The following is a 20,696-nucleotide window of genomic DNA, read 5'->3' as shown; positions in this document are numbered from 1 at the left end:
TCTCTCATTTTCTGGGTGACTTTGGTTAGATATAATCTGGACTTCGTTGTCTATGTATAACATTAAACTAGTGTTATATATCATGGGGTCACATGAAATTGAAAAATTAAGATAAGCAAAAGGTCCTTATCAATTATACTCCAAAAAAAACCCACTCTATCTATTTTCCTGGTAAAGGATAGGTGGGTAAAGTCCTATCCAATGCTATACTATAAGTTTCAAACACATACAAGGCGGCCATTCTGTCTTGCTGAATTTGGTTTCCAGCTCAGAATTCTTAGCAGTTAAAGACAGAAGATGAGTTCTCTCTCTCTCTCTCTCTCTCTCTCTCTCTCTCTCTCTCTCTCTCTCTCTCCAAAGTTAATATCTGTTGACTGTTGACTATTTAGTGAAACCTGTTTCCACATGTGTGGAAACAGCCTCTCGGGGGCTACATCCCTGATGACTCTCCTATGCCAGAAGTGATCGATCTATTCAGTACAGCCATTCTATGGCATGGTCGTGTCTATGCCACTATTTCTGAAGAAAAAGAAAGGAAGGGCAAGGCTACTTTTCAGTACATTTAAAAGAATGGTCCACAAAGTGAATGGTTAATTGAAAGTAAGCAACTAAAGTTTGTATACTTTATCTCCTATAAGTTGGAATTTTGAAAACAAATCAGAAAAGCTTTAAGAAATGAACTTTTTCTAACCTTGAATTCAAGAATCATAATGCTTGCTCCATATTTCATTTCCATTAGAATTAATTATGATTAGCAGATAGAGACCTGTTCTCTTGTCAAGTTCACATATCCATAAAGATGACCACAGCCTTCTCTATGTGTGGCATAGCCATCACAGACATGGCCTCCAGGAAGAAAAGGGAGTAAGTATATCCCTTAATTTCAGCATGAGTTCACGTAATAGTCAATACCCATCACTCATTCTAAAACACTTTTAGTTATTCAAATAATTGCATGTGCATTGTTTTCTGATTTCATCCATTAATACAATGTATTTTAAATATCTATCCTTACTGCACAATATATCCCAGAATTCTTTTCACATCCACATTGAATTTCATTTCCTCTCTCTCTCTCTCTCTCTCTCTCTCTCTCTCTCTCTCTCTCTCTCTCTCCCTCTCTCCTTTTTCTCCTCCTTCCCTTCTCCCTCCTCTTCTGTTTAGATGGAGGCTACTCATTTGCCCCCATCCACCCTTACAGAATAATCACACAGAAACTATATTAAACACTGCTCGGTCAGTGACTCTAGCATATTCTTAGCTATCTCTTACACCTTGAATCAACCCATTTCTATTATTTTCTATTTCACCATGAGGCTTGTGGTTTCCAAGCAGTTCCTCGCTGGTAGCGATGTATCTTTCTCCTTTGGCAGCTACATGGTGTCTCTCTGACTCTGCCTTCTTTCTCCTCTATCTCTGCCTTGCTGTATTCTGCAGTTACAGGCCCAAAGCAGCTTTTTATTAACCAATGGTAATAAAACATATTCACAGCATACAGAAGGGAATCCCACATCACCTCCCCTTTTTTTGTCTAAATAAATTTTAACTTTGAAATAGTAAAATTACATATAACAATACAGCTATCAAGTAAGAATTACAGTTACAGTATTTATAGCTACTTTATCTTTTGTTATAACTAAGGAAAGCTATAACTATCTATTCTTCAGCTCCATCAAAGACCCCATGAGGATAGTATTGCCTAAGTAAACAGGAAGTTCATTGTAACCATCTTCCAAACCCATAGAATTGACAGAGACATTTTGCTGCCTGGAAACTCACTCAAAGTTCTTCTGTAATGCTGAAGCATCCATCTTCAGCCTACAGGACCATAATATCAGACAAACTTTTCAGCGAAGTAGGAAATTTGATGATCTGTTTTGCCTTGTACTAGCAATGTTCAGCAGTTGCTTTCTTCTATGTCCTGCAGAGTGTCTGACAGTTTCTTTCATGAAGCAGGAACCCTAAAGGATTATCTCACCTTTAGGCAATTTCAGCAGTCATTTTTCTATGGGTCCTGCATGTTCAGTTCATATAGCATAACATCAAGCAGTCCAGGCAAGAGCAGTTTCTTACCCAAATGGCTAGCAAACTCCATAAGGATGTCCATCATCCTCTTGAAGTTATTGGCAGTGCCAGGAGTAGATGAGTCTCCTTGTCATGAAAAGTCCTAAGTTCTTAAAACATTTTAAATGCTGTAATCTGTAGGTCTTTGAAGTATTGAAGATTATCTATCTAACTGAAATATATCACTATATATCAAGAAAACCCAACATAATTGCAAGTTTGACTATTAGAAATGACTACCTATTAAACTAAAAATTTTAATTATACATTACATTTTAAATGAACTGTCTAAACATAATACTTTAAAGAAAACATATATATATATAAAAAAATTGACCTTAAATTTGTATCAATAGACTAAGATCCATACCAATGCAAAGTATTCATCTCTATATTATATCTTCCTTATTTTTTTAATAAAAGAGATTGACTGTAACTACTAATGCTTTATACCCAACCCTTTTTTATAAATGAAAATAAACATTTATAAATGATCATTTTGGGGAATTTAGGCATAGTTTTCTCCAAACTTCATGCTTTTTGTTGGGCAAAGTATTTTCAGGGTTCATGGAGAACTTTCAGGGAGTCCTGTTCCATCAAACCACATTAGCTTACAAGGAATCCACAGGTTCTCATCTTCTGTGGAAATTAAAATAGAGCCTCTTTTCAAAAGCAACGTATCTTTAGACTCAAATTTTGAAATAAAGATGCTTTTAAAGTACATATGTTGGTTTATTTTAGCAACCCCCAGAATCAAATATCTCTCTGTACTTAGTTTATTCACAGTCAAAAAAAATTAAAGAAAACAGTAATATACATAATCCAGACTCTCTGTGTATATTCCATCTTTACACGGCTTATTTTTTTTAACTCCTTTAATCTATGACTGTCTGTACTTTCTCTTATTAAAGACATTGCTTTATTTTTTAAAACTGTTTACTTCCTTTTATAACTGTCTATATTCTTTTACCTCTCTCTATGTACATTTATCCTACACTGAGACCATTTAGAGGTCTTTTCCATTTGAATTTGTATTTATTCCATATCTGCAATAGTTTTCTGACCAGGGACCCTTTTAAAATGGTAAGCAGCTTGGTTGCCTGGATGCTGCCTCTGCCTCTCTCAGGCTTTCAATAAGGCAGCAGTAGTTGCCGCCAGCTCTGAAACTGCCAAGTGGAAGCTGTCCCTACCACTTCAACTCTGGGGAGCCCCATGCTGCATATAATCCCTTTTTGTCTGAGTAAAAACTAAATCTGCCCTGCAATACACTGTGCAACCCGGAAATATCTCTGTGTATGGTGGTAGGAATCTGCCATGCTCTCCTGCCTGTGCACTTCTAGCAGACCTGATCCGGCAGCTTGCCCAGATGGGGAGTACTGAGCTGCTGGCATGGTCTCAGCTACTTTCATCCCGACCCCGAGTAATCACACAAGCATCTGGACCTGAAGTGGGCAGTGGGCATCAGCCCCAAACATTCACTTCCTGTCAGAGGCTGCTTTTCCGTTCCTGGTTGCCCAGACCTAAAATAATCACACAGAAAACTATATTAATTGCAACACTACTTGGCCAATGACTCTAGTGCGTTCCTAGCTAGCTCTTATATCTTGAACCCATTTCTATCATTTTGTATTTTACCATGAGGCTCGTGGTTTATGGGTAGGATCTGGCTGGTGGTCAGGCATCTTTCTCCTTCAGCAGCTACATGGGGTCTCTCTGTATCTGTCCTCTTTTCTCTTCTATCTCTGCTTGGAATTCCTGTCTTGTCCTATTCTGCACTGTGATAGGCCCAAAGCAGATTCTGTATTTACCAATGGTAATAAAACATATTCACAGCATACAGAGGGGAATCCCACATCACATCTTTCTTTTCTTCTTTTAATAACCCAGATCCAATTAGTGCTATTCATAATCCCCTATGTGGAAGGTGTCATTCACTGATCCATGATCAATCTACATTGGGCCACACTGCTTAAGAAAATAAAGTTTTTCATTTTTAATTTTTTTTTTCTAGCAAGTTCAGCTATGTCATAGTTTGGTATTAAAAGAACTAGTTTTTAAATTAATCACTTAAAGTATATAAACTAAGATCATATTTCTCTTTCATTCTTGAAGTGCTGGTAACTTAATAAAACGTGGGATGCCTCCTAGAGAGATTCTGCCAGTGTTTTTTCATTGTTTATCATGATGCTGGCATGCACACCCAGAGTAAGTGGCAACTGAACCAATGAATTCAGAATGTTTGGCACTTCAGTAATAGCCTTTGGCATAAAGGGTGGTGACAGGAAGTGTTTGCCAAAGTTGTGTAGGATGGAATCTAGCATGTGGAGCTATCACCACAATATCATTCTAGAAGTCAAAAAAAATATTTAAAAGAATTTAGAAATAATTAAAATGAGCTCTTGTTGACAGAAAAACTTGAGTATTTGGCAAAGTGACTCGAGATTAAAATTCTCCTTTGCAAGCAATTAACCATGTTAACCATGATCTCTTGGCCATACTCACCAGTAACTGCATCATCCCTCCAGACACATGTGCTATACCCGCATTTCTAGATACATCTCTTCATCAATTAATCTAATGTCTCTGGCATCTACTTTTCTCCCATTCACTAGCAAATTAAATAACATATTTTACAGTGTTTCAGAAAGTAAAATACATCAGGATTCAGTGTTGACTTTTTTTTCTTTCAGATAAATCACCACACTGATTCCCATGAAGTCCACAGATGCCACTGTCACTATGACAGCATTATGACAGAGACTAGTGTTAGAAGCTGCCCAGTTGAAGAAAATGTCATCTGTATTTCTGAATAAAAATGAGACACGTAGGACCAGTGTTTCATACCTACACTATTACGTCAGTGGAGAAGGAGACTGAATCACCCCTGGGCAGAGAAACACCTCATGCTAATGCATCTCTTAAGGTAAGACTTGGATAACTGAAGAAAGTGCACTGGCGTTTTTTGGTCAGTGAGGAAGGAAAGTCTTGGTCTATTGTCATGACACAATGAGCTGCTTAGGCATATAAACAGCTCTCCACTACTTGTTTATGTATGCTTTGTGTTTATGACCTACCCCTCAGTGAGAGCCATATCAGTTTACCTATGCAACCAAGCTCCAGAATCTACCGCAAGGTTCTTATGGGAGGCAACATTTGATTCACTCTTTGTATTTTTAGTGCACTGCATGATTTTTAATTTTCAGCCTTTTAAGATAAAAGTGAATCATCCGCTTGTACTGTTCCATTTTTAATTAAACAAGGACTTAAAGACATTTTTTATAACTTTAAAAATAACTCTAATCTCAGGTGTTTTCTGCCCCTTCCCCTCAGGGGTGTGGGAAGACTCTCCTCATCTCCCCAACTCTCCATTTGTTTCCACATGAACTCTGCCAATAGTCTTGGATCTCTTATGTTCCATGTTGTGCGTGTTGAAGTTTGTACAGTAGCGCGTCAGCCTTCTGACATTTGCTGTGTAAAGAACGGTATCACCCTGAAATACGACACAGAGCAGTTGACAAGTGGCAATTTTCCCACTTATGTTTGCCTTTCGGTTGGAGCTGAGGCAAAAATGGATCTCTCCTGGAACCCCTTCCTTGGAGACTTTGCTGGCTCATAATGTACATCACCTGTTTCTGTCCCAGCTTTCTAATCCTCGTTTGAGAAATTAAGAGATGACTACAGTCATATATGGATATAGGTTAGAATCACGGCCGTGATACTTGAATCCTTTTCAACTTGGTGGCCCCATAAACATAATGTAAAGGTGATTTTCTTTCCTTCAAAATATATAAGTTGGCATTAGAGATACTGAAAGAAAACCATTCTTTCAGAAGAGTAAATTATTTTGGGTATATTATCTAATACAAAAAGTCAAGGATCTTTTCAGTATTGGACAAATATACTTGTAACCACTGAGAAAAAAATGTAAAATAAAAATTGGAGGACAGTTTAAATTCTTCCGGTCACTGATTCGATTAGGTACCTTAGTATCAATCCATATTATACTGTGTCATTCTGTTTTAAGACTCAGCAAGGCATAATGTGGCTATTTATTTCAATTAAACAGCATTTCTCATACCCTACCATCTATAAAAAAGAGAAAAGTTTAATTTCTGTGAAGAATATTTTAAAACATCTAAAGAGAATTTTCAGAAAAGGTTAAATATGAATAAGCGTAGGTACAAACAAGGAAAAAAATTAGTCAAATGTCTGCTGGCTATGCTGGAGCTTCAAGGTTTCCGGACTTAGTGAAAACATTTAAAAATCAATTACAGAGACATTTGTTTTTCTGAGGCATACTTTCCTTACAAGTCATAGCTTCAACACTAAAATAAGCCTTTAAAAGACTACATTGCATATCTCTCTCTCATACACACGCACACGCACACACACACACGCACACACACGCACATGCACACATGTGCATACACCAAATGCCTTTATCACCACCCACCTAACCTATTTTATAGCCTCTATTATAAGCAATATTAATGATTAGAGTATGTATTTTAGGATGGCTTTGGCGATAGCTATGTCCCAGTATGAAATGGCCTGAAGCAATGTCCCCTGAGTTTCATTAGAATTCTATTCAGTATACTGTAATGGGCAAGTTTAGACATTGCTCTGACTTTAACAAATAAATACATGAAAACTTTGGTCTATCCTGGGATCCCCACATGCACTAATGCATCCGCTGAGCTTCGTGTTAATGGCTGATTCTTTTCGTTCATCTTTTTCTCCCCAGTAAGCCTAATTGGCATCAGGAGTATTTATTTTAAACCTGGTGGACTCTTTTAAACAGTAAATAATGTAAAATATTGGCCAGCTATTTTTCTCAACTACAAATCTTGAACTAAATAATCATTTAAAAGTTACTATATTTAACACCCACAAAGAGTTCAATGTCTTGTGGTTAAAGTTTCCTGCCAAAAAACCCACCACAAGCTCTGTGTGTCTCTTCCTCAGGAGTGTGAAGGAGGTAGGCCTCCATTCCACAATGTGAAGGAGCCCCTCCCCTCCCCTACTAATACCCCAGAGCTCAGGGAAGCTAGGGGCACCTTGAAGTCTACTTATGGTAATTGTTCTTTTGATGAGTGCAGGCATTCTCCCACCTCTGAAATACACAGGTCCTATTTACCTGCTAGCACCATCTGTCAGGGTACATTTGAGTTGAACAAAGCCACAAAAAGACTAATCCCACCTGCAGATGCTGTGCCACCGGGAAATTAATCCCAACAAAGAGAATCATCACAGGGCGAGCAACCGCACAGCGCTCTTTTGATTGTGGCATAAAGGTTTACCTCACTTGACTCCCTGGGAAAAGGAAAGAAAATTCTGATTATTTTCCAAGCAAATCTGCATCTGAAACTGCACTGTAGGACTTTGCATAAGAAGAGTTTGAAATTCCTATAGTATCTCCCCTCGCTTGTTCTAGCAAATGCTGTCTCTCTGAACTCCAGTCATGCCTGGTGTCCATAGCCAGAGGGGATGGCTGGCTTGACCTTTGAGAAGAAGATCTCAGGAATGCACTCTCTGTTCTTGGGCTCCAGACTGACACCCTTGTGAAAACAAGAGACACATGAAAGCAGAGGCTCTGTGTAGAGGCAAAGGCCAGAAAAACAGCCAAGCTGAAGGAGAGAACGGGAAGCGCGAAGGCTAGTCACCTGCCTTGCCTTTGTGGATGAGGAAATGATGGCGTTTCTAGGATGAGTTGTAACCTGCTTGCCTTCTTCTCCTGGAGTCATTCATTCACCTTTCTCTTGAGCTATTGAGCTTTTATTTTCCTCTATGCAGTGAGCCCACAGTTGTTGGTCATGATAGTTTTATGACTACCTTACCCTTTCTCATTACCCTGGGCTATTTTTTTTAAGCCTCTGTCATTAGTTGAACCTGCCCTGTTTGTTTGATACATTGTTCCTTTCCCTCCCCGGAGCCTGAGAATTGAGGAACCATGAATTGAGGGAGCAAAGGTGATTGGATGCTGCTTTCCTCTTGCCTAAGGGGTTGAAGGCAGGCTGAGATGCATGTTGAGGGTTAATTACCAGCAGCAACAACTAACTTTTACAAAATGCTATGATGTTTGATTAATAAATGAAAGAGGGAATGATTAAAGTCACACTGTGGAATTTATTTAAATTAATTGGACCCAGATTGTATCACATAATGATCTATTTATTGCTTCCTCTACTTTCACTTGAAGTCAGCTCAGATTTTCAGAAAGCTAGAGGGTATTTGCCATAATTTCCCTCTCTCTAGACACATGCTGCCTAGAGGGTGCAAGATCTGAAAATATTAAGTGACTATTCCCCTACCTTTATTTACGATACAAGAAGCTTGAGAGATTTCTGGTGTACCATTAGGGTTTAACATTTGGTATCTTTGGACTCATTACCTGCTGCTCTAACTGAGGCTGTTTTGTAAGCTGTTTTATAAACAGCATGAAGCCAGGCAGGACAATTAACACTCAAAGTAATTTTGACAAACTAGAAAATGCATCAAGAGAAACAGCAAAAACTCTACAAAAAATACTGGAATCCTTTGTATTCAGAATTTTCAAAAATGCTAGCACCTACTAACACTCAAAACAATAGTTTTAATACTAAAACAAAGCATACCGTGGCACTTGCTTAATACAAATGTAACGTAAATGTGATAAAAGGATGAAATTTCATGTACTTTAATAACTGTATACATTGACCACAATCCAAGAGACACAATAAAATTTGCTTTCACGTGGAGAGGAGCAGCTCATTTATTCCATGATTTGCTTGTGTAAAGCACTTGATGCTCACCATGGAAAATGTTTCAGTCAAAGACAAGGAAGCTGTCTCATTAAGCTGGCTAAAAATTTCTGCAGTGGGCCTTAGGGCTTAATGACATTTGAGCCTCTGGCAAGTCTAACTTCTGATTATTAGATAAATTTCTCAAGAATTGAAATCCCAAAGTAGAAGTCCAAGATGATGAGTCAGAAATAAAAACAACAAAAACCCAAAACAAGCAAACAAACAAAAACTGTAACACTCTTGATATTTCCTATCTTCAAGACAGAACCAAGGATATTTTTCCCACTAAGAGTTTTTCTGAGGACTTTAAAATGTCATCCTTAAAACCTGCAGAAATTGGTGAATTATCTTCACCATGGACACAGAAATGGCAGACGTAGCTTGATTCAAGTAGTACTCACAAATTTCACTCAAGCTGGGCATAGTGACACACCCCTACCCCCGTTACCCCATCATTTGCAGGCCTAGGGAGAAAGATCACAAGCTCAAAACTAATCTGGACTGAATAGCAAGATCCTATCTCAAAAGAAAAAACAATTCATATAGAATATCTGAAAGCCTAATGAAGTCGTTTAAATTATTGCTCATGTGGGACCATGGAGACTCCTGTTTGCTCTCAGAAAACCCATGCCCAATTCTCAGTGCCCACGTGGTGCCCTCACAACTGCCTGTAACTCTAGCCCCAGGATATTGGACACCTTCCTCTGCCCTCTGCAGGTACCACACATACGTCCTGCACAGATATACATGCAGGCAAAACACCCACACATGTAAAATAAAATGCATATTTAAAATATTGCTCCCATTATGTATCAGGCTTTCTTTTGGACCACCAACCAGTTCCCAAATCATGTCAAAGAGACTTCGTATTTGTTATGAACGCCCAGCCTTATCTTATGTTTGTCCCGCTAAGTCTTATAATGTAACCTGTTTCTCTTCATCTACATTTTACTTTGTGGTTTTCTCATTTTACTTTCTTTCATTCTGTATGTCCTACTTACATTGTTTGCTCTGTGTCTGTCTGCCTGTCTGGCCCCAGGAATCTCCCTCTCTTTCTTCCTCAATCATTCCCCCAAGGTTATATTCCTCCTCCTACTTATTCTATCTGCCCGCCAGTCATACCTATCTCTCTCCTGCCTAACTATTGGCTGTTCAGCTTTTTATTAGATAAATCAGGTGCCTTAGGCAGGCAAGGGGAAACAGTAACACACTTTTACATAATTAAACAAATGCAGCATAAACAAATGTAATTCACCCTTACATTGCTAAAGTAATATTCCAAAGTACCATTCTATTTGATACTTTTTCACTGAAAATAGGCTTAGAGTTTCTAGTGGAAAATGACTATAAGAAAATGGAAATTTGTTTGCATTATTCTTTTTTTTTGTTTTTTTTTTGTTTGCATTATTCTTATATTTGGTTACTATTTTAAAAAAGGAAAAAGATCAAATATGCAACATACAAAACAAATAGATAATTGTAGAGATGTGCATTGCTCCTTATTCCCTGTGTGTTAAGTAGAGGGGACAGAAGTATTTTACAGTGGACAGTCCCAGCTGTGTGGAGAGGTTGCACTGTCCCATCCTCTCCGCTTTACGTGCTGGCCGCAGATGTAGACAAATCTTGCACAATCCCCACTGGTTATTAGAATGGGATGAGGTTTTTGACCTCAGCTGTTTCTGCTCCACTCTCCCCTCTGGCTCTTTATGTCTTGTGATGTAATGGTTATCTGGGTAAATCCTTGCAGAAGAATTCATTAGTCTAATAAACTTTCCTGGCTTTCTAGCATTTTAAACATGATTACTTTCCAATAAGGTAAATTCAAGTTTCTTAAACCCCATTTTTTTGGGAAAAAATCTAAAATTAAGTCAATTTAAAGCTCAGTTTTGGTTTTAATTACAGCAGCCATTCTTTAGAAAGCGAAGCTTATGCTCTTAACGTGAGAGAATGCTTGTGACAGAGATGAAACAAAGTTTGTTTACATTACATAGGAGTTATTTTAATCCTTTTAGATTTTGTTCTTGCACACATTGAGTAATTTTTCCTTTTAAAAAAAGTGTTCTCAGCTTCCAGGTAAAAAATAAAATCTGTAGCAGACTGCTGAAGCTCCAGCCTAAAACTCAATGTTAAAATTAATTCAGGGGCTTGAGTCAGCCACTGGATTGATTCATTTCAAATAATTGGCTCAATTTGGCAAAAGTTTAGAGTGAATAAAATGTGTCAGAATCTGTAGTGCAAAGAGCTGTTTCTGCAGAATGGTCCCTCTTCAGGACAAATCTGTAGTCAAATATCAAAACTGCTCCTCCGTGCAGTTTCTAAATGTTCAAAAATGGAAATCTTTTATGTCATATATTTTAGTGAAATTCTTCTGTTAATGGGAGAATGCATTTTTGTCTTTTCTGATTCTCAGCTGCCTTCTTAGCAACTCTTTATTTTAATTGACAAGAAAGTAAGAAAATAAGGAAGGAAGAAAGGAAGGAAGGAAGGAAGGAAGGAAGGAAGGAAGGAAAGAAAGAAAGAAAGAAAGAAAGAAAGAAAGAAAGAAAGAAAGAAAGAAAGAAAGAAAGAGAAAATAGAAAAATAATTAGAGTGCTTGAGGATATTGTGGAAGGGAGCCAAACAAAAATTCCAAATGTATTTGTCACCGGCCAATGTGTTTCAGTGGAAGATACACAAGCTGGCAGCAGACATCATCTAGTCACTGTCTTCTTCAAAACACCAGCCGTGTCAACCATATTAAGTTCTTTCTTGAATAAGGAATATGATGACAACCCATTGCAATTTGCCTGTGGGGATTGCTAAAATTTATGTAGTAAGCATTTTCCATGTGATTTGGTATGCGTGGCATGGTGGTGACACATTAGAAAACCTTTTAAGACCAAATCCTTCCAGCAAGGGTGTGCCCACTTGGGAGGCAATTTTAAAATGGCAATTGAATTTTACTTGTCATTTGTAGAAAACAGGAGGGACCTATCAGCACGGAAGGCCATACTAAAATGTTCACAGAGGAAAGAGACTAAGGCCAGCCTATAAGAATTGGTGAGGCAATTGCAGTGTTGGCAGAAATATGGAAGCTTGTGATGATGGGGGACACTATAATCAAAAGAGGAACTGGGAATGGCTGTTTTGATATGTTTATATATAAGTTGGAAATGAATTTCAGTACCTACATCTACTGCCAGATCGTGAAGAACATGGCAGAGTTGCATGTGATGTTGGATGAGAGAACATTTATATGACATTTTATATTTTTCTTTATGTCGGGTTTACATAAACTTATCAAACCATGCCTAGTACAAATAACATCGCTCTGTTATATTCCATTTCTATGACAAAAATAAACCACCGCTCTTGTGTAATCAAGAGATAAATATTTTATGCAGCTTATTTGTTTTATTTAATGTTTATTTTAATTTTTGGAGGAATTTTTTAAAAAGTCATGCAATAAATAGTGCTCAAGTTTCTGTAAGCAATCTTCACAAGATGTCTTTAAACAATAAATTCTTTCTACATGGCCTAAGTTTTTCATGTGAAATGGTGTTTTGAGCTGTAATTTAGCATGATGCATACCAGTCTGAACTCATATTTGAGGGGTGAGTTTCACTACCTTCTTCCAATTGTTGCCTATATTCTTATTAGAATATATTTATTCTCACATATTGCTGTCTTTTAAGTAGCTTCCACACTAACCCCAACAACTCTAAATTTACACAAATTGCTACCAGGAAAGCTAAGAGTGTGGGGTATGTGGATTCTCCTTCCCTAAAAATGGCTTAGCTCTCTGTAGGCTCAATACTTACTTCCTGGTCCTCTCCATTTCTATTGCACTGAAAAGAACAAACCCAATTACAAAAAAGGGCGTGGCCTGAAACCACCCCTTCCTTTGCTATGCTACCCATTGCTTACAACCAACCAATCCATAGTCTCATTCTATGCATATATTATCTGTGTTTTCCGGTTTGTAGCCATACTAAGATCACGTGATCCTCTTACTCATGTTAGTTTATCTAAGGTCTTTCACTTGCGACTAAAAGAATCTTCAGCATGACAGATTTGTCTCAAAAAATTATACCACTTGGCTCCTATTTTATTTAATAGGTAACAATTTCTTGTTTATCTTTGCCACTAAAAATCTCTTAAAAATGAAAATAAATTCATTTCATTCCTTTGTAGATTAATCAACTTCTATTTATCTAATTACATCTGAATTAGAAAAAAATGCCAGTACTGTTTACATAAGATGCAAGGGTATGTTTTTTTTCTGATCTAGGCTAACCTGTATAAAAATCTTACTCCTGTATTACACTATTTATTTAAAAAAAAACACAGTATTTCTTTCAAGTTCATAAATTTTGTCATTCTGAACTGGCAGATCAGGTTCATAAGTTTTGTCAGTTCTAGACGTGAAAATTCATGGGTTTTGAGACTGAGATTGCAAAAATATGTAAGTACATCATCCGGCATTATAGCAAATACAAGTGGTTGTGTGCTTACATCATGGACAAACAGTATACTTAGTCTGATATTTTTTGTTTTGGTGTTACCAGGAGACAAATTCTTCATTCTATGTAATCTTGGTACCCTATTACCCCATGTTCAGGAGAGACCAGGGCTTAGGTTCAAAAGAGCTAGAAATTTTATTCTCTTCTTACCTTTTATTTAAAAGGGGGACATGGCAGAATAAACAGTTTTTATAGGAGAAACAATTCAGACTACATATTTGTTTGATAAAGCAAATTTGTGATTCCAACAGATAAACATGAATGAACAATTGCCTTTCATAAAGAATTATGTATAGAGAAAGAACAGATGGAGTTTCGTCTTAGCTTAGCTTAGAAGCATTGATGACCTGGGTTCACTCACTTGACACTCCCCTCCATACACTCTTCATCACAGTAAAATGTCCTTTTGTGTAGCTCTATAATTCTGTTCTGTGTTATATTTGAGACACATCAGACTAAGAAAAACGAGTGCATCTTCACCACTTGACAAAATTCACTGAGCCAGGGCCATTGAGAATAATCCTAGATGATTTATTTTTAAAGTGTACAAGGATTGCTTTTAACCTTGGGTTTCTACAGGGGACTGTATTAGTAAAGATATATTTGGAAATTAATATTCTACCCCATACATTTCATTATTAATCTAACATAAATTTCATGCATGTAAATATTCAAAACAATACAACCAAAGAGAAAATATTTTCAAAATACATTAAAATTTAAGAAAAAGATGAAACAAAACAAATAAAAGCAAACTAGTGGATGTCGGCCAAAGAGAGAATGAAAAAAATAAGAAAAGAAGCTAGAAAAAGTAAACTTTTAACTAGAATACATTTCAAAAAATATTTCATTGTCATTTATGGTAGGTATCAGGCATTGTCAGGGTTCAGCCTCAACGGGGTTCACATATTCCAGGGTAGGGGCTTGTGCATTAGAAAAAATAGGTAAAAGAAACAGAGATATGAAAGAAAAACAGAGACAAAGAATAGAAACAGAAGGGCTATCCAGTGAATAGTGAATACATCCACATTTATGTTCCATATGTTTATATACACCAATCCAAAAGGGGTTGGGGGGAAGAAGGCAAAAATTGCTTTAACATGACACAAAGGGATTTGTTATTTATTTTTCATTTCACCTCCAGCCCAGGATACCAATGGTACCCATTCCTCTGTTTATGCAAAAACAAAAAAAGAAAAAAAAAACATGACACAAAGGACAAACAGAACAATTACTTCCTTCAATATTTGAGACATGAAACCACTATTTCCTGAGTTAAATAATCTGATGTTTTAGGCAGGACATGCAGTGACTACACCATAGACCAAGTATCCTGTAGGCAGCCACTCCCTAGGTCAAACCCCTTGTCTTAACCTTGAAGAAGCAAGAATAGGCTTGAATTCTTTGACCTTAGCCAATGTGGAGAGGATCCACCTCTATGGAACATCTTAATATCCAGAACACGAAGTAACCACACCCTAGGTCAGACTTCTCCTCTGACTTTGAAAGAGCATGGTAGGCTTTTAAGTTTAAGCTCTCTGACCTACAGTCAAGGTGGAGCAGATCCATTTTGGTTGGCATTCCAAGTCAAAACTTACAGTAACATTAACATCACAAAGAGTGGAGCTTCTGGAATATAATGTGTCCAAGAAGCTGCAATATTATAAACCTCTAAATTGGGATGCTTATATTCATCCATGTTTGTTCTGAGCCATTCTGTCTGAGATTCTGGGTAATGAAACATTTACCATGGACTCAAAGTGGCTTGACTTGACCAGGCAAGAGGAATTGTGATAAGTTATAAAATCCTGTAGAAAAGATAAATAGATTAATATTGCTATAAAAGGAAATCCTATTGGCTTTAGGACGGATGCAAAGTGTCCTGTTGTGTGACACTGGTAAATGAATCCCACAGATGGATGAAATGCATCACGTGAAATTTGGAGGGAAATTATTACTATCGTTGTCATTCTCTTCCCTTATTAGATTTATTTCTACTTCATTATGTAAGACGCTTTTGTGGGATCATGTTCATCAAATGGCAATATGTAGGTATTCATATTTATATTTTCTACTTATATTTGCCTTTCCTATGGTAATTCATAAGAATATTTGTAAAATGTATGTTATTTGAAAATGAATAATTCTTAGGTTAGTCTCAGAAAATACCTTGAAAATTAAGTCAGAAGTTTGTTTAAAGATGTAGTATATACAAACAGTTTTGATCCATTCTAAAATAACTTAAGACAAGTGCTGGTTTCTGTAATAACTGCAGTATATAAAAGTGTGAAGGTTAGGAATGCTCATGACCTTTCCAGAGGAACAGGGTTTAATACACAACACCCATATCAGGTGGCTCACAACTGCCTGTCTCTCCCATTCCAGAGGAGACTAAGCTCCCTTTATGGCTTTCACAGACACATGCACACACTCAGGCATACACATGCACAGATACAGGCACATACACACAGATACATAAGTAATATACATATCTTTCTAAAGAGTCTAAATGAAAAGTTAAACTGGAGAATCATTTAAAAAAATCTTAGGCTTTCAATTTTGTCTTTATACCAACATTCTAATATATCATATAGTCTTCAAGCAATATTTTAAGGAACAATGTAATATTGTATAAAGTTATTGAAATACTTTCAGTGCACCGCAATATTTGAAATGTTTTTCCCATGGATTTTCAGAGCTTATAGAAACGACTGAGGCAAATAGAGAGTATGATCTTCCTTAACATCAGGGAAGGTAAAGAATGAAAGGACTGGAAAAGAATCGGATTCCCAAAGAAGCAGCTTAAATCTTCCAAAGGATAATTTCTGTAAGCAATTTTCCAAACTGCTTGTTATGGGTTGGTTAAATAAAACTAGAATAACTGCTCAGAGCCACAAATCTCAAGTAAACTGATGACAAAAATCATGTTTTTGTAGCTTTATTTCTGGTACAAAGCAAACAAAAATTCAAAAGGTAAACTCATGGTCACAGATGTGGCTAGCTATCTCCCATCTCAAACACCATGAGTATTGAGCCACTCCAAACTGCCACTTACTGAAAAGTTAATCCAGTAATAACTGAATGTGGTTAATTATTTCTTCCCCAGTTGATCTAAGTAGGGAAAGCACAGTTGTCATGCCCAAACATATTTCATCCTGTACAGAATGTCCTTCTGATGCCTATGTCAATCAAAGTCTCAATGGACAACCTTGACCAAGCTGGTTCCAGTTCTTGCCCAGATTTTTATCTTCCAAGCTGTGCTAGCCTCTTTTTACTTTGATCTTTAAGATCTCCTTTTGTATTTCTATTGTGGGATATTTTGATAAGACTGTGGCACTCATAAGACTTGCCTAAAGTGAAACCTTGAATCAGGGCCAGAGACAGTGACAAGCTGACCAGAATTGGCCATAAAGAAGCCAACAATTTGGATAGAGAAGATGCACAGGAAGGAAAGGGTGGACACCTGAATTTGGCATTTCATTTTGATCCACAGAAAAAAAAGGGACATGTCTCTTGTAGTGTCTTTGGTGTAGGTTTTCATCCCAGCCTTTAACTCCTGAGTCTTATTGATAAGTAGAATGATAGAGACTCAAGGCCACAGGACCAGAAGACCTTCCAGGCTGAGGATTCAGTGGCCAGTAGGGCACTGACTTGGGGACCACGAGCGCACTAATGTTAATTAAAATATTGGTAGATTCATGTGCACCTGCTAAGCTGACAGAAAAAAAAAAGCTTCATTTCTTGACCATCTTTGGCTCTTTTCCTAGGAAGGTGCCCTGACCTTATCTGCGTTATCCAACCCAAGTTTTAGTCTCTCATATTTGTGTTTAGAAAGCAAATTGGTCTCTAAGAAGCAGAGAGAGATGGATCTCCAATTTGTAGATCACACCTGTGGGAACAAATTTCCAGTGCTAAATTTTGTCTTCACTGTGAAAAATATAGCTAAAAGAAAATGATCAGTTTGTGGAGAAGCTGTGAAGGGAAAAGTAAAAATCAATTCACTTTACCTAAAAGAAATTCTGGATCATTTCTTAGTCATATGATAAATATATATGTATATTTAGTCACAAATTACTATGCCCATAGTTACTTTCATATGCAGTGGGAGATATTTTGGGTAAATAGCTTTAAAGTGAGGGGAAATGTTGGAGCAAGCGACTTTTCTCTCTCAATGAAAACAAATGCTATGATGCATAGTTTTCCATTTTCCCCCCAAGGAAGCATTACCTTTGCCTCTGCAGACCTAGAATGTTTAACTAGCTCAGTTGACCAGAGTGCCATCTCCTAGTCTGACAAGGAGCAGTTATTTAGCTAGGAGAACACCAGGGTGGTTACTAGGTTACAGATGAGTCATGCTGTCCTCAGCGAACTCAAGTGCTGTGACGACCCAATCAGTTTCCTCCTCCAAATCCCTAATTAAAAAAATATTTACTTCAAGAGCTAGAGCAGGAGGTGCAGCTTGGTTGTAGATCATGTGCGGAACACTCACGAGCTTGTGCTTTGAATGTACAGTGTTTGGTCCACTGCAAAACAAGGAAGAGGGACAGAATAATGAAGGAAGGAAGGAAACTGAATCATAGTGGTGGTCAGAATTCAAAAGAGCATATAACTCATCTCTCAACACAAATAACCTAAAATAATCCCCCCTCTCTCGCACACACACAACACATACAATGGTTTTCAAAAACCTATAAGCATCTATGTGTAATAAATTTCCTAATCTTATTTTAAAAATCAGTCTGTCTAGACCATTGGTTTTTATATAAACTAAAAGAAAATGTAAATGAAATAAAGCTATAAAATGCTTAAAAATTTAACACTAAGTATATTCATTTTATGAAAAAACTACATTTTACTGAAAACCATAAGATGTAAGCAGATCTGAAGATATTCAATCCTGCAAAGTGAGATGATGCATTGGTAAAGCTCTCAGGCTTCAGCTAGCTCTCCCTCTTGTTGATCTACAGTCAGTGAAATTCCAAATACAATAGAATTACAAAAGCAACATTAATGACTACTCAACCCCATCAGAAGGATGAATTATAACAATTTCCCCAATGGAAATGTGGGACTATGTGGTCAGATTTGTCTTTTGTTTCTAATACCAATGTAGATTATTTGCTCAGAGATAGCTTTGGAAAATTCTTTATGCATAGACCTTAAACCTTTCTAAAGTTTCTTTCTCCAATTGTCAGTTTTCGGTGTGGACGAGCAAGGCCCCCAGAACAGGAAGAGATCACATCCTAGCTGCTTCCAGCCATGGGCCCACTAGGTACCAGGATGCTGACCTGTGGAACACAGTTATCTTTCAGTGTGAGAATATTCATGAAATGGTTAAGAATGTGAATAATTCTTTTGTGGATATAAATAATGACACTAGGAAGAATAAGACAATGGAAATATTGGCTAATTAAGGAAGTCATCTTGGGACATCTGGTTACAAAACTAATTTATAATGGAAAAATCAGTTATGGTTGGCTTAAATTACTGAAAATGAAATTTCTTGAAGCATATATTTCCTTCTTCATTCCTTTCTTCACTTTTATTTTCCTTTTTGGTAAATTTTGACAGACAATTGTGTGAGAACTTGTGTGGGTGTACATAGAAAGACATCTATGCTTAGAGTGCTGAGAGGTGATGGATTTATCTAATCAGGAAACCTAACCCAATGATATATGAACAGTTTCTTCCACCATCATATTTTATGTAAATTATCTCAACAGGAGAGACAGTCCTCATGAGAGCAGGAGAAACTTCTTAAGGTCCTCTCAGCTGCATGGAAGAATTCGACTGCTCAAAGGGAAGAGATACATACCATTTCTTGGATGCTACAGTTCTGGGCAGTAATCTGAAGGATGCCAGACATGACTGGATAATTTAACTCCTTTGAGTGGATGCAGCCATAATTGTTTAAATAATAGAAGGAAAACATAGATCTTCTTTAAAGCTTTCTTACTAATTCATCTAAGGGCTGAGGCGAAAGCTCAGCAAGTAAAGTGCTTGTCTTCTAAGAATGATGCCTGCTTTTTATCTCCACAGTGAGCATCTAAAAACCCAGGCATGTTGCTGCCCACTTGCCATCTCAGGGCAGGGCACAGAGAGTCAGATGAATCCTCCAGCGTCTGTGGCCAGCCAGTCTGCCTTTGTTGTGAAAACATGTTCTACGAGAGATGCTGTTGCAAAAAGAGAAGAAAGGACGTATGGATGTAAGGTGGCTGGCCTCTGGCCTCTGTGTATGTACATGCTTCTTCACACACTGAAGCACATACACATATACACACACTTATGTATATGAAAGTATTGCCTTCAAATTATGTGTGCAACATAACAAATTTTACAGTGAAACACTGCATACACGTAATTATTACCTAAGTTGTATTTTGTACAAATAATTGTAAAGGAATACTTTTAAAGTGTATGCTTTAATAGGCTACAGAGTTGGGATTATACTTTACATTTTACTGTATATTTATATTTTACTTACATGTGTCCATTAAAATTTCATAATATAAACTATTAATTGTCAATTATGTAATGATAGCCAACACATATATTAAGTTTGGAGCAAAGATTTAAAACCTGCAATAAAGATAGATAAGAACACTAATATATTCTGTCAATTTTATGACAGAATAAAATGTGTGATTACAATGGAAGCTGTATGATGATATGGAATATAAAGATTGATTTAAATTCTTACATGATAATAGTTACTTGGGAAATATATGCACATAGCACTGTTATTTTTTCTAGACACTTTTCTGGGAAGTCTTTCTTAATGTTTCTGGTTAGAATTAGTTTCAGACTTTTTCAAATACTCTTTTAAACAATAAGATCACATTTTATCCTGTGTTATATTTGCTTATACAAAAGATGACTCCAAAACTCAATCATATTATATTTCCCTATCATGGCAACACAACATAGTTTTTTACATAGATTACTGTAACATTCCAAGTCTCTCTTCTTGGAATAGATTGTAGATGGAGGGCTTTTCTCCATCTCTCTTAGTTCCATTGGACCAGTTTCTCTCTACCCACAGGGTTTCTCTTGCTAGTTCCTGCAGCCACTTATGAAATAACTACTCTAAGGCTTATTATCAGTTACAATTGTTTGACCAATGTCTTAGGCCACCTACTGGCTAGCTCTAACTACTAAATTAACCCATTTCTCTAAATCTGTGATTTACTGGTGCCGCATGTTACTCCCTTGGCAGCTACATAGCATCTCTTCGACTCCACCTACTCTCACTCTGTATCTTTGTTTGGACTTCCTGTGTAGCTTTACTCTGCCAAGTCATTGGCCAAAACAGCTTTAATCATCAACCAATAAAAGCAATACATATACA

Source organism: Chionomys nivalis, chromosome 10, assembly GCF_950005125.1.
Source record: "Chionomys nivalis chromosome 10, mChiNiv1.1, whole genome shotgun sequence".
Classification (NCBI taxonomy): domain Eukaryota; kingdom Metazoa; phylum Chordata; class Mammalia; order Rodentia; family Cricetidae; genus Chionomys; species Chionomys nivalis.
This window is presented reverse-complemented; position numbering follows the sequence as displayed.